General features: G+C 37.9%; 1 long non-coding RNA gene across 1 annotated transcript in view; it reads right to left on the bottom strand.

Annotated features, from left to right (window-relative positions):
* LOC139182671 (uncharacterized) overlaps positions 1-10,691 on the bottom strand; it is a 63,350-nt gene extending 52,659 nt beyond the window's left edge. Inside the window, exon 1 of the long non-coding RNA XR_011566181.1 lies at positions 9,647-10,691. This is a non-coding gene — a long non-coding RNA (uncharacterized lncRNA). The remainder of the gene's footprint in view (positions 1-9,646) is intronic.
* Positions 10,692-14,079: the final 3,388 nt, after the last annotated feature.

Here is a 14,079-nt window from a genome sequence, read left to right as displayed (position 1 = left end):
GGTTTTTCCAGTGGTCATGTATGGATGTGAGAGTTGGACTGTGAAGAAAGCTGAGCACCAAAGAATTGATGCTTTTGCACTGTGGTGTTGGAGAAGACTCTTGAGAGTTCCTTGGACTGCAAGGAGATCCAATCAATCCATTCTGAAGGAGATCAGCCCTGGGATTTCTTTGGAAGGAATGATCCTGAAGCTGAAACTCCAGTACTTTGGCCACCTCATGCGAAGAGTTGACTCATTGGAAAAGACTCTGATGCTGGGAGGGATTGGGGGCAGGAGGAGAAGGGGACGACAGAGGATGAGATGGCTGGATGGCATCACCGACTCGATGGACATGAGTTTGAGTGAACTCCGGGAGTTGGAGATGGACAGGGAGGCCTGGAGTGCTGCGATTCATGGGGGTCACAGAGAGTCAGACACGACTGAGCGACTGAACTGAACTGAACTGAAGACTAAGAAATCTTAGTGATTGAATTAGCATTATTTTTCTCTAAGCACAGAACACATATACTGAGAGGTGCTCAAAGTTGCCCATGCAAAGATCAACCCATCTGAACTATGGGATGAGACTAAGCTGTACATCAGATTGGACATCATTACTTGTTTTATTCTGCAGGCTATTTGTTGGGGATGCATGAGGAAGACTAGATTCACTGTGTAAAATGGGTGAGTTTACATTTTCTCTGAACAACTGAATTGTAGGGTGAGTTAAGTTTGTTATCAGAGATATATGAATGTTATAAAAGGTGCCAACAAAATATTAAAACAATAATATATGCCAACATTTAAAAAAAAAACAGAAACTGGCATAATGTTCCCTACTTCAAGAAAGGGAAGCTTTATTCAAAACAAAAGCTCAGTGATTTTTGAGTGATTATACTGCACAGAAGTACAAAATGTCTCTGAAACCATAGCTGTTTACAAGGCTAGACTTTTTGGCACATATTTTGTTGAACCCTGCCAAATAGGTGCTTTCTAAACATGTTCCATTCTGAATGCAGCCAGGAACCATATTTGGTTTATGGCTTATATTTGAAAGCAAATGTTATACTAAGTAAGAGCAGTGTTTATATATTTTCCATGTCATAACTCTTCAGTAAGCAACACTGTCCAGAACTTTCCCTTTCCTGACCAAAGCAACTGAGGGTAATTTGTGAAGCCCAATGGTCAGAACACCATGTCAGTTACATAGAAGACAGGTCCTTAGGACTAGAGCATCCTTTAGCAAAGAGGGCTGAGAAGTCATTACAAATGATTTCTAGTCACCTTACGCCCCTGGAGACAGAGGAGAGGGAAAAAAGGGGTGTTTGAAAACACAGACTGGAGTGGATATAAAATAGAATAACTAACACTCACCAACTCTTAAAATAGTCACTCTTTTCTGTTAAATACTAATGTAATTTACATGTATTTGATCTACTCATTTGCTTATTTTTCTTCATGCTATTTCTACTAGAATGGTTATTAAAAGTTTATACAGCAAAACTCAGAGACAGAAAAGGCCACCTCACACTGTGTAATGGACTGCACTATATTTTAATATATATTAAAACTCTTTATGACATTATTTGTACATGGCATGTAATGTTTGATTATGAAAACTGCTAAGAAACTTGGTCAAAATCAGACAAACTTTATCTTCTCTCACATATTTCCTAACCCTGTTCAAAGTTAAATTCTTGCAATTAAAATTCTGTTGAATGTAAAGCTTAAAGGAAAAAATTCAAATTATTTATATTGTAACATATTAATATTTTATAGGGTTTTGTGAAAAATATTTAATTTTCCATAAATATGATTGACAATGTATGCCTTTTTCATTGATGAGAATACTTTTTAACCATTACTAGAGACCTTTCGGAGAAGGCAATGGCACCCTACCCCAGTACTCTTGCCTGGAAAATCCCATGGACGGAAGAGCCTGGTAGGCTGCAGTCCATCGGGTCGCTTAGAGTCGGACACTACTAAGCGACTTCACTTTCATGCATTGCAGAAGGAAATGGCAACCCACTCCAGTGTTCTTGCCTGGAGAATCCCAGGGATGGTGGAGCCTGGTGGGCTGCCGTCTATGGGGTCGCACAGAGTTGGACACGACTGAAGCGACTCAGCAGCAGCAGCAGCAGAGACCTTTAACTCCAACATAGTTAAGGATTGTTTTTCCAACTCTTACTGAGAACTACAAACCTTTTTCAAAGCAAATCTAACTGAAAATAATTCACTGTTAACTTCAAAAACTGTATATGTTTATAAGAAGGTATTACTGGCACTTTGAAGGAAGCTGGTCTTCCAATTCTCTGGGAGAAATTAGCAAATTAACTTTCTTCAGAAGGTAACATAATTTTATTATTCAATCAAAGAATCTTTTACTTATAAAACACGTTAGTGACTTTGCTCCTGCTACCCAGAGTTCTCATTCCTCTTTCATGTTGCCTTTTCACAGCTCCTGTGTAAACACACACTTTGCCTCTACACACTTACTATGTGCACAAACTCACCATGTCAGCTGTTTCCACCATCAGCTGAATACTGAAGACCCTATAATCAACTCCTGTAGAGTCCCCCTCTCTCCCGCACTTGTCTGCCTACTGATAACGGTGCCCCTGTGTCTAGTTCCCACTCCAGGTCACCACCCGTGCAATCCCTCAAAACCACACATCCATCCAGTTCACTCGCCATCTTTAAATCCTTTAATGATGTTGGTGCTGGAAGAACAACAGTAATACTGAAACGGCCTGCTGGCTACCACATATCAAATTTTAAATAAGACAGATGTTCACATGCAGGCAGGACCTTGCAAGTGAGGGCAAAATATGATTTGATTTCTTTGCCCAGCTTCTACTCCATATCCAACGAAAGGTCATAATCTTCTGTCTGAGGTTCTGTATCCATAAATGCTTTCTTTGATTCACCCTCTATCTACTCTAATAAAAATTCAGTCCCTTCATTGTTTTATACACCCACACATTAATACCCACACATGCATACACACACACATACAAGACTGAAGAGGCACCTGCCCTGTGACTGGCTTTCTCCCATCCATCTTCTCTCTCCTCCTCCAGCTACACCTCTTCAGAACAAATTCCACTCCTCGTCACTCTGGGATTATTGTACAGTGCATTTTCACTCTTGAGCATGATTGTTCACTCTTATTCCCCATTCCAAGCACATTTAACAATGTATTTTGTAAACAAAGAATAATTCTAGTGAGTCATATTTTTAACTTTATTACCTTATTCTAAATGTTGAGGAAGAATGTAAGAAGCAGAAAATAATACAATATAAAGAAGAGAAAATACGAGGACAGTTTCAATTTAGGAGGAAAAAATAAAAGACCTGAAAATTCTAAGAGAACAATAATATTTTTCCACAAAGGTTTTCCACACTAGATAACTTTAAATTGTGGTCCTTTGCTGGAAATAAACATTTCTAAATTATCTACCCTGATCTAAGATTAAGTCATCCCACCGTCAAGAAGAATATTGAAAAATCGTTGCATTAACAAATAGCCAGTGAGAGTTCAATGAATACTTACTGCAGTACACTGAATTAAGGCTATAGAGAAGATTCTGGCCTCAACTTACTTTTTCTTAGAAAGAGTTTTGCCTTAAATCACAATACACTCTCCTTTTCTCTGTGTGTGTTGGGGTGCGGGGAGTGGTAATGGTTACCTTGAATCCCTCCCACTCATCCTTCTCCTCTGCTTCTCACAAGAGAGAAAGCCCTAAGTAGCCTGTACATTATTTTCTTATCCCATGACCCCACCCCAACCCTGATCAAGGTATGATAGAGAATGTTGTTGTTTAGTCACTAAGTCGTGTCCAACTCTTTTGAGACCCCATGACTACAGCCAACGAGGCTCCTCTAACCATGGGATTTCCCAGCCAACGATGAGTTGCCATTTCCTTCCTTCCTTGATCTCTGGCCGGGACCTTCCCAACCCAGGGATCAAATCCACATCTTCTGTATTGCCAGGTGGGTTCTTTACCACTGAGCTGTCAAGGAAGCCTATAATAGTGAACAGCACATTCCAAAGAGAAAAACCCTTAAGTTCCACCCTTTAGGGCTTCACTTCTGGCTCAGCTGATAAATAATCTGCCTCCAATGCCGGAGACCTGGGTTCGATCCCTGGGTTGGGAAGACCCTCTGCAGAAGGGAAAGGCTACCCACTCCAGTATTCTGGCCTGGAGAATTCTATGGCCTATATAGTCCATGGGGTCTCAAAGAGTCGGACACAACTGACCGACTTTGACTTCACTTAGGTCTCAAGGGACCTGAGAGAAAAATAAACAGAAAGAGAAATAGCAATGTGGCTTTCTGTCCACACCAAAAGTTTCATTGTCCACACAGTTCTAAGGGCTTCTCACAGTTTGTAAGTATGGTTAGAAAAAAAAAATGGATAGACATAAAATTATTTATCTTCATTTATAGCTCATCAAGAAAAGGGGAAAAAAAAACCTATAAAATGCCGAGAAATTTCACTATTTGACATTTTCAACTTAAAAAAAAACTATTTAGGTAAATAGCTTGCTTTCACTAAAATATAGTTATTCTAACTAGCTGTAAATTAACGATTTTTTACACAGGAGACTCTTGAGAACCACAAAGAACCCCCTCCCCCTCAGATGTGAGTATTTCACAAGCACCTGATGGTTCACCGACCTATAATAAATAACATGCAACTTGGCTGAGGCGTTAATCAGATTCATGGGGAGAAGCACTCCTTCAGTGAGTGGCTGACAGCATAGTATCTCTAACACAATAAGGCTTTGTACAAGACTTTGCATATCAACAGGCAGTGGGAGTGCATGTGTGACAATAGCTTGTGAAAGACTTTCACAGTGTTTACATCACAGGGAGAACATTCTGGTGAGCACCTAGGTGCAATCTGGAACTCAGCTGCCTGGGTGAACATCTTACCACCACCACTAAGTAACCATCGAGGGTGACTTACTCAGCCTCTCTGCAGTTCAGTTTTCTCAACTTCAGAATAAGAAGAATAATAATATCATCCACTTCACTGGGTTGCTGCGAGGATTTGGAAAGGCTTGACATGGTGCATGGTGTGCTATAGTGATCTATAAACTATACATATATATAGCATATAGACTATACACATATGATCTATACACTCTACATATATGTAGTATATAGTATATATAGCATATATGTATAGATCTATATACATATATCATATGTAATATAATTTTATAAGTAAAAATAATGATGAGCCCTCAAAGATTATATATAGACAATTATTTTATGCTATATTTTATTGGGAAAATATTACGCATCATTCTATTTGGAAATATTGGACTCCAGAAGTTCTTGGGAACACTGGGTCCCAAGTGTCCACTCTATTGTTCCATATTGCCTGTGGTTGCTGGGATTCTAGGAAGAGACTAATTCCTGTTGTTTTGGTGTATAGACTAAATATAGTAATAAAATAATTATATTTTTATGTTTCAGATATAAGGAAAATGGAAATCTAAGAGTCAGAAAGAGGGCAGTCATTGGTAGTATGGCTTCATTTGTTATTTTTCACTTTTTAGGCATTATTTTTTTTCTTTGTTCATACAATTGATAATTTGAAAGAACAATATTGTGTACAGATATATATTAGGATTTTTTTTTCCACTGATACAATTTTTTCAAGGTAATGCTAAGGACCTAAAAGCTGACTATTGTGTAAAAATAGGTAATAAATTCTCATTGTGAGAATCTAATGTCAAATCCCTTTAGAATCATCACAACTTTTCATAGTTACTCGAGATTTCACATGGTGATTCAAATATGAATGAATTTGTAATAGCTTGGTTTCATATGGGCCATCTCCATTGATAGTACATGCTCTAATACCTTCTAGAATGGTCAACTTTGTGGATGCTAATGTATTCATGATGATAACTAATAATGAATGAGAGCCTTCCCCAGTGGCTCAGTGGTAAAGAATCTGCCTGCGATGCAGGAGACACAGGAGATGCAGGTTCATTTCCTGGGTTGAGAAGATCCTCTGGAGGAGGAAATGGCAACCAACTCCAGTATTCTTGCCGAGAAAACTCCATGTACAGAGGAACCTGTAGGGCTACGGTCCATGGGGTCACAAGGAGTTGCACACAGCTGAAGCGACTGAGCACTCATGCAAAGCAACACCAGGGCTTCCCTGGTGGCTCAATGGTAAAGAATCTGCCTGCCAGTGCAGGAGATGTGGGTCTGATCCCTGAGTCAAGAAGATCCCCTGAAGCAGAAAATGGTAACCCACTCCAGTACTTTTGCCTGGGAAATCCCATAGACACAGGAACCTGGCGGTAACAGCCCATAGGGTCACAGAGAGTCAGACACAACTTAGCAAATAAATAACACCAATAAACCAAAACCAACAGAGGATGAGAGCAAATGGTCACATGACACGTGACAGAGTTGAGCTTTGACCTCCACCTGTAATTCTCTCAACAGAGTCAAGCCTAACACCACCTATGTTTAAATGCCTTCAAGGATTGTACAGTAATTTATAGTTTTGAGAAATGCTTTCCTTCAATTAATTTATTCCTTTTTCTCAAAAATTGCCTGAGAAGAAATTAGGATGCTGGATTTCAGAGATGTTGAGAGTTTGTCCAAGATCATAGGCATTTTAATGTAGAAACATTCACACTTGTAGCCAGATTTTTTCTCACTATCCCCCAGCTTTTTAGTATGCATTCCTTCTCCTCAGATAACAATAATCAAATGCTCATGTTTTATGACTAGTCCTAGCATTTTTCTTTGATTTAGCTGTTGAAATCTGAGAACACAAAGTACAGCTGCTGCTTCCCAGAGACCTGAGCCACTTTTTGACCTTGGCAATGTAGTTCAAGCAGAGGGAAATTCAACCATGAATGTTTATCCATCTGCCCAATTCCTTATTCATTTCCCCTGGGCTCTGATTCCCTGGACACCCACAGTTTCCCTATGGGCCTCACATGCATCTTTCCAGTACAAGCTGAATATTTAGAATTTAAATCAGAATCTGATCTTTTCTGTGTATCCATTACATCATAAAAATCAAACAAGTTCTTGTCATTAAACATAATGTTATGTGCTGTCTCCCTCTATTTTGGTTACCATTTATCTTCATTTGTAAACTTCCACGTTCTTCTCAAGTTTATCCATGCTATTAGCACTTTGACGTTATTTATATGATACATTTTTACCCTAAAATCACCCAACAAAACCATTCTGAAAAAAAGCACTAGTCACAGTAGCAAGGACATGGAAGCAACCTAAATTTCCATCAACAAAGGGATGGACAAAGATGTGGTACATATACACAAAGGAATATTACTCAGGCATTAAAAAGAATGAAACAATGCCATTTGCAGCATGAGGTCACAAAGAGTCAGACACAGCTGAAGTGACTTAGCACGCACACATGCACAAAGGGACCGAGAGATGGTCAGACTTAGGGAAGTAAGCCAGACACAGAAGGAGAAATTTGGTATGGCACCCTTTATATGTGGAATCAAAAAAGAAATGATACAAAGGACTTATTTATGAAACAGAAACAGACTCACAGACTTGGAGAATGAACCTATGGTTGCAAGTGAGGGGGGATGGGGAGAAGACACAGCTAGGGAGTTTGAGATCAACATGCAACTCTGCTATATTTAAAATGGATAACAACTGTATAGCACAGGCTGCTCAAAGTTGTGTGGCAACCTGGACGGGAGGGGAGACTGGGGAGAATGGACACGTGTATATGCACAGCTGAGCCCCTTTGTGTTCACCTGAAACTACCACAACATTGCTAATTGGCTATATTATAAAATAAAATTTAAAGTTTCATAAAAACATTTTATTTTTCCCCATTATTAATTATGACTGACACGGTCCTCTACTACTTTAAAATCCCTCCAAATTAACTTAAACTCAGCTTTCCCATTCCTAGTCATATTCATGCTAACACAGAGAGTGTCACAGCGAAGTATTCAGCTTCCTGAAAAAGATCAAGCATAAACAGGTAGAAACACGCTTTCAGTATCAGGTTTATATTCAGCAACTGATGATGTCACAACATCCCAATTTTTCAATGGTATGAACATGGGCAAGCATCTAACATATTTTAAAAAATATTTTATATCTCTATTTATCAAGATTCTGTGTGTATATAAGTTTCAGGACCATGAGCATTGGCCTGTATATTCCACACTACTTTCTGTTCAATGTAGCCAACTAAGTGCTTCCGAAACAATAAATGACACTACTTTTCACATTTTTGTAATGAACTCTCAGGCTAACAGAGTAGTTACTTCAAACAGTAAAAGTGCCAAACAAAGCACTGCAGTTACAGTGACTGAATTATGTATTGTTGTTGTTCAGACACTAAGTTGTGTACAGGTATCTGTGACCCCATGGACTGCAGCACCGCATGCTCCTCTATCCTTCACTATCTCCCAGAGTTTGCTCAAATTCATGTCTATTGAGTCAGTGATACTAACTAACCATCTCATCCTCTGCTGCCCCTTCTCCTGCCTTCAAGCTTTCCCTGCCTCAGGGTGTTTTTCAGTAAGTTGGCTCTTTGCATCAGGTGGTCAAAATATTGGAGCTTCAGCTTCACCAAAAGTCCTTCCAGTGAATATTCAGGGTTGATTTCCTTTAGGATTGACTGGTTTGATCTGCATACAGTCCAGGGACTCTCTAAGAGTCTCTTTTCCAGCACCATAATTCGAAAGCATCAATTCTTCAGTGCTCAGCCTTCTTTATTATATGTAAATTCTGATAAATGATCATTTATAAATATTTAGGAATCAAGGAGGGGATCTCTAAAGTTCCTTTTTACAGCATTGCCAAAATACTTAAAAAGATGAGAACCATGAGAATGGATGGGGTTATCTGCCTTCTAAATCTAAATCTGAAAGGGAGCTATGCATTGTTATTGTTAACTACAGAGCCAAACTGAGAGGATTGGTATCTACATCTGTGACTAAAGAGCTGCACAGGGATGGTTAGGACCTGATCAGAGTCCACACATGGGACATACTCTGTCTATGCCCAGTCTGCCTAAGGATTCCTGAGCCACAGGAACTCCTCTGCCTCCCAAGCCCTTGGCAAAATAGATTTACAGTGCAGAAAGAATAAAAAAAGAAAATTGAAATTATCTCTAATCTATTCATACATGACCCCAGGATCAATACTGAATATTTTTTAAAATTTGGTCTATCAACTGATGTGTCAAATGACAAAATTTTCTACAGGATAATTTTGCAATAAATACCAATATGTTTTAAAACTTACCTATAATATGATGCAAAAACTGTAACTCTACAATTTTATTTTAGGCAATAATTAGAAATTCACAGAAAGACTCGTGTGTATTTAGTGAAGCATATATATATATATATATATATATATATATCTGTTTGTGAGTATTTACATATTTTTTCATATATATGTTTGTGTCTATACACAAATACATAATCATTTTATTTAAAATATCACAAGAGCATTTTCCTAAATTTATAATAATTCTACATCATTTAAATGGTTACACAGTGTACATTTTATTAGGCAGACATGTTAATTTTTTTAATTAATTGGTCTTCCACAATCATACTTTAGTTTCTATTCTTTTCTTCATAAACAAAGCTGTAAAACATTATTTTTGTGTAAATACCTGTGTATCTGTCTCTAAATCTTCTTTTAAGACAATGTTTTTGTGTGTGAAGAATTGCTGGTGGTTACATCTTGATGGTTTGAAGCACAACCTGGAATAAAGATTGCCGGGAGAAATATCAATAACCTCAGATATGCAGATGAAACCACCCTTATGGCAGAAAGCGAAGAAGAACTAAAGAGCCTCTTGATGAAAGTGAAAGAGGAGACTGAAAAAGTTGGCTTAAAGCCCAACACTCAGAAAACTAAGATCATGGCATCCGGTCCCATCACTTCAATGCAGATAGATGGGATAACAGTGGAAACAGTGGCTGACTTTATTTTTCTGGGCTCCAAAATCACTGCAGATGGTGATTGCAGCAATGAAATTAAAAGATGCTTACTCCATGGAAGGCAAGTTATGACCAACCTAGACAGTATATTAAAAAGCAGAGACATTACTTTGCCAACAAAGGTCCGTCTAGTCAAGGCTATGGTTTTTCCAGCAGTCATGTATGGATGTGAGAGTTGGACTATAAAGAAAGCTGAAGAATTGATGTTTTTGAACTGTGGTGTTGGAGAAGACTCTTGAGAGTCCCTGGGACTACAAGGAGATCCAGCCAGTCCATCCTAAAGGAGATCAGTCCTGGGTGTTCATTGGAAGGACCGATGTTGAAGCTGAAACTCCAATACTTTGGCCACCTGATGCGAAGAGCTGACTCCTCTGAAAAGACCCTGATGTTGGGAAAGACTGAGGGCAGGAGGAGACGGGGACAGCAAAGGATGAGATGGGTGGATGGCATCACCAACTCGATGCACATGAGTTTGGGTAAACTTGAGGAGTTGGTGATGGACAGGGAGGCCTGGTGTGCTGCAGTTCATGCAGTTGCAAAGAGTCAGACAGGACTGAGCGACTGAACTGAGCTGAAGACAAAATAATCTCTCCACTAGTTCAGTTCAGTTCTCCAGGGGTTGGGAAGATCCCCTGGAGAAGGAAAAGGCTACCCACTCCAGTATTCTGGCCTGGAGAATTCCAGGGACTGTATAGTCCATGGGGTCACAGAGAGTCGGACACGACGGAGCGACTTTCACAGTCACGTTTTTACTCCTCAGTTAATTACCATCATGTTTCTTACCCAGTTTTCAAAATTATTCTTGCTTTCATTTAGATTTGAAAATTCATTATGTATTAAGGATTAATACATTGTTTTAGTTTAGTTGCTAAGTCATGTCCAACTCTTTGTGACCCTATGGACTGCTGCCTGCCAGGCTTCTCTGTCCATGGGATTTTTCAGGCAAGAATACTGAAGTGAGCTGCCATGCCCTCCTCCGGGAGATCTTCCTGACCCAGGGATCTAACCCCCATCTCTTTCATCTCCTGCATTGGTAGGCAGAATCTTTACCACTAGCCCAACCTGGAAAGTCTGATTATTACATTACTTAGGGATTAATTAATGACTAATATCACTAGTAAATGATATATATTTTTTGCTATATTTTCAGAATAAACTCTTAGGCTAAAAGAACAGTTACTTTAAACAGTCAAAACACTATGTTTTCAGCAGTTTGACATTTATATTTGTAATTTTTACACCCATTTCTTTTGACAGTCTGGTATTATTGAGGCCACATTCTAGGAAACAGAAGTTTCAATGTTTTTCAACAAACTTGCTCTGCATGTGCATGCATGCTGTTACTTCAGGCATGTCTGACTCTTTGAGACCCCATGACTCTTTGAGACCCCAAGGACTGTAGCCCACCAGGCTCCGCTATCCATGGGATTCTCCAGACAAGAGTACTGGAGTGGGTTGCCATGCCCTCTTCCAGGAGATCTTCCCTACCCAGGGATTGACCCCGCATCTCCTGCATTGCAGGCAGATTCTTTACAGCTGAGCCACCAGAGAAGCCCATTCGTTTTGCATAATAAAGTTTAAACATTATTTATTTGGGGAAGTATTGTCTAGTGGTAAAAACTATTTATTAAGGATGCTTTTTATTTCTTTTTTTTTTTTTTTTTATGCTTTATTTGTCCATGTCACTCACAGTCAACATTTCACCTGGACACATATTATTAGAAAATCATTATATAATATATAAATAGGTGACCTAAAGATAGAAGATCATTTATCCCACTTCTGACTTTCTTAAACCAAGGTTACTTATATTGGTACAAATGTAATTGTGGTTTTAGAATTGTTAAACTTTGCCATTTGACACTGGAATACATTCTTAAATACATGTGGTTATGTTATACATCATTTTAATGTGTATTTCTCACTTTATGATTTTAGTTAATGACTTACTATTTGCTGTTTATTTTATATTTATTTTAGACTATGGAAATGATGTTAGACAAAAAGCAAATTTGAGTGATTTTCTTATTTCAGTTCAATATGGGTCATAAAGCAGCTGAGACAACTCAAAACATCAACAGTGCATGGGGCCCTGGAACTACTAACAAATGTACAGTGTAGTGCTGGTTCAAAAAGTTTTGCCAAGGAGACAAGAGCCTTGAAGATGAGGAGCATAGTGGTTGGCCATTAGAAGTTGGCCATCAGAAGTTGACAACCACCAACTGAGAGGATTATCAAAGCTGATTCTCTTACAACTACACCAGAAGCCAAAGTTGACCATTGTATAATCGTTCAGCATTTGAAGCAAATTGGAAAGATAAAAAAGCTATAAGTGGATGCCTCTGACCACAAATCAAAAAAAAAAAAAAAAAAAATCACTGTTTTGAAGTGTTGTCTTTTCTTATTCTATGCAACAACAAACCATCTCCCGATTATGACATGCAACGAGCAGTGGACTGCATTCGACAACTGGCAGTCTAGTTCAATGGCTGGACCGAGAAGTTCCAAAGCACTTCCCAAAGCCAAACTTGCAACAAAAAATGTCATGGGTCACTGTTTGGTGGTCTGCTGCTGGTATGATCCACGACAGCTTTCTGAATCCCAGCAAAGTGATTTCATCTGAGAAGTATGCTCACAAATCAATGAGATGTACTGAAAACTGCAGGCCTGCAGCTGATCAACAGAGAGGGCCCAATTCTCCATGACAATGCCCAACCACACATCACACAACCAAGACTTCAAAAGTTGAAAGAATTGGGCCACAAGGTTTTGCCTCATCTGCCATATTCATCTGACCTCTTGCCAACCAACTACTACTTCAAGCATCTCGACAACTTTTTGCAGAGGAAATGCTTCCACAACCAGCCTGAGGTAGAAAATGCTTTTCAAAAGTTTGTCAAATCCTGATCATGGATTTTTATGCTATAGGAATAAACAAACTTATTCCTCATTGTCAAAAATGTATTGATTGTAATTGTTTCTATCTTGATTCACAAAGATGTGTTTGAGCCTAGTTATAATGATTTAAAATTCATGGTCCAAAACCTCAGTTACATTTGCACCAACCCAATAACAAGTACAGTATCAATTAGTATGTATAATAATATTTTGCTTTTAGGCATTTTTTTATTAAAGTTGTTGGATTTACATTTCAAAGAAGGTATTTTAAGTCTTCATATTTCCATCAGAACATGGAAAGGTCAAAAGTATTCTTTTCCTGCCATTCTCATCACTAAAATATCAAAATATAAAGAGATATATGTTTTAGTAAATTGTATTTTATTTTTGGAAAATTATATTTTGAACCTATATTAACCTTTACAAATTTATCCTGCTTAAAATTGTTTGCTATACAACTTCTCCTATTTAAAATGTCCTTCTAATGTATCTTTATAGCATCATACAAAATTGCAATGAAGTCTTGATTTTTTATTTCACTTTCAATTGCTTAATGATAGGCTGCTAATGTAGCAAGAGATAAATAATTCAACTCTAATGGATTAGAAATTCAGAGAGAAAAGTAAGATTTAGAGAATCATATTCATAGAAATAAAAGCAAAAATTTGTTATAATATAGCTGCCAATTCACCCCAAATTTATATATATATATATATATATATATATATATATATATATATTTCTAATGCAATACAATTAAAGTCCAAAGGATAAAACTGGAGGGCAAGCATAAAAGATATGAAGAATAACTATAAAGGTATATAAATAAAGCAGTGAGGCATTAAATCAAGAATCAACAAATTCACCAATGGAAGAAGACAGGAAGTCCAGAATCAGATCACACATATTCATTCATTCACCTGATATAACAATGACTATACTCCATTAGGGAAATCTAATATTTAAAATAAAGATGCTGATTAAAAAACCAATTCACATAGAAAAAATATGAACCTAAGTCCTACCTCCCATTAAACACAAAAATCAACTCCAAAATGGACTGCAAATTTAAATACAAAATAAAAAATGGCAAAACTTTGAGATGAAAATATAGAGAAATATTCTTGTTGCCTTGAAGCACACAAAAATCTAACTAGATAAAAAACTGTTAATGATAGACATATTTTGCTGGTCAGATTATAGT

The sequence above is a fragment of the Bos indicus genome, chromosome 4 (genome assembly GCF_029378745.1).
Source record: "Bos indicus isolate NIAB-ARS_2022 breed Sahiwal x Tharparkar chromosome 4, NIAB-ARS_B.indTharparkar_mat_pri_1.0, whole genome shotgun sequence".
Taxonomy (NCBI): Eukaryota; Metazoa; Chordata; class Mammalia; order Artiodactyla; family Bovidae; genus Bos; species Bos indicus.
The sequence above is the reverse complement of the archived record's forward strand: the minus strand, read 5'-3'. Positions and strand labels throughout refer to the sequence as shown.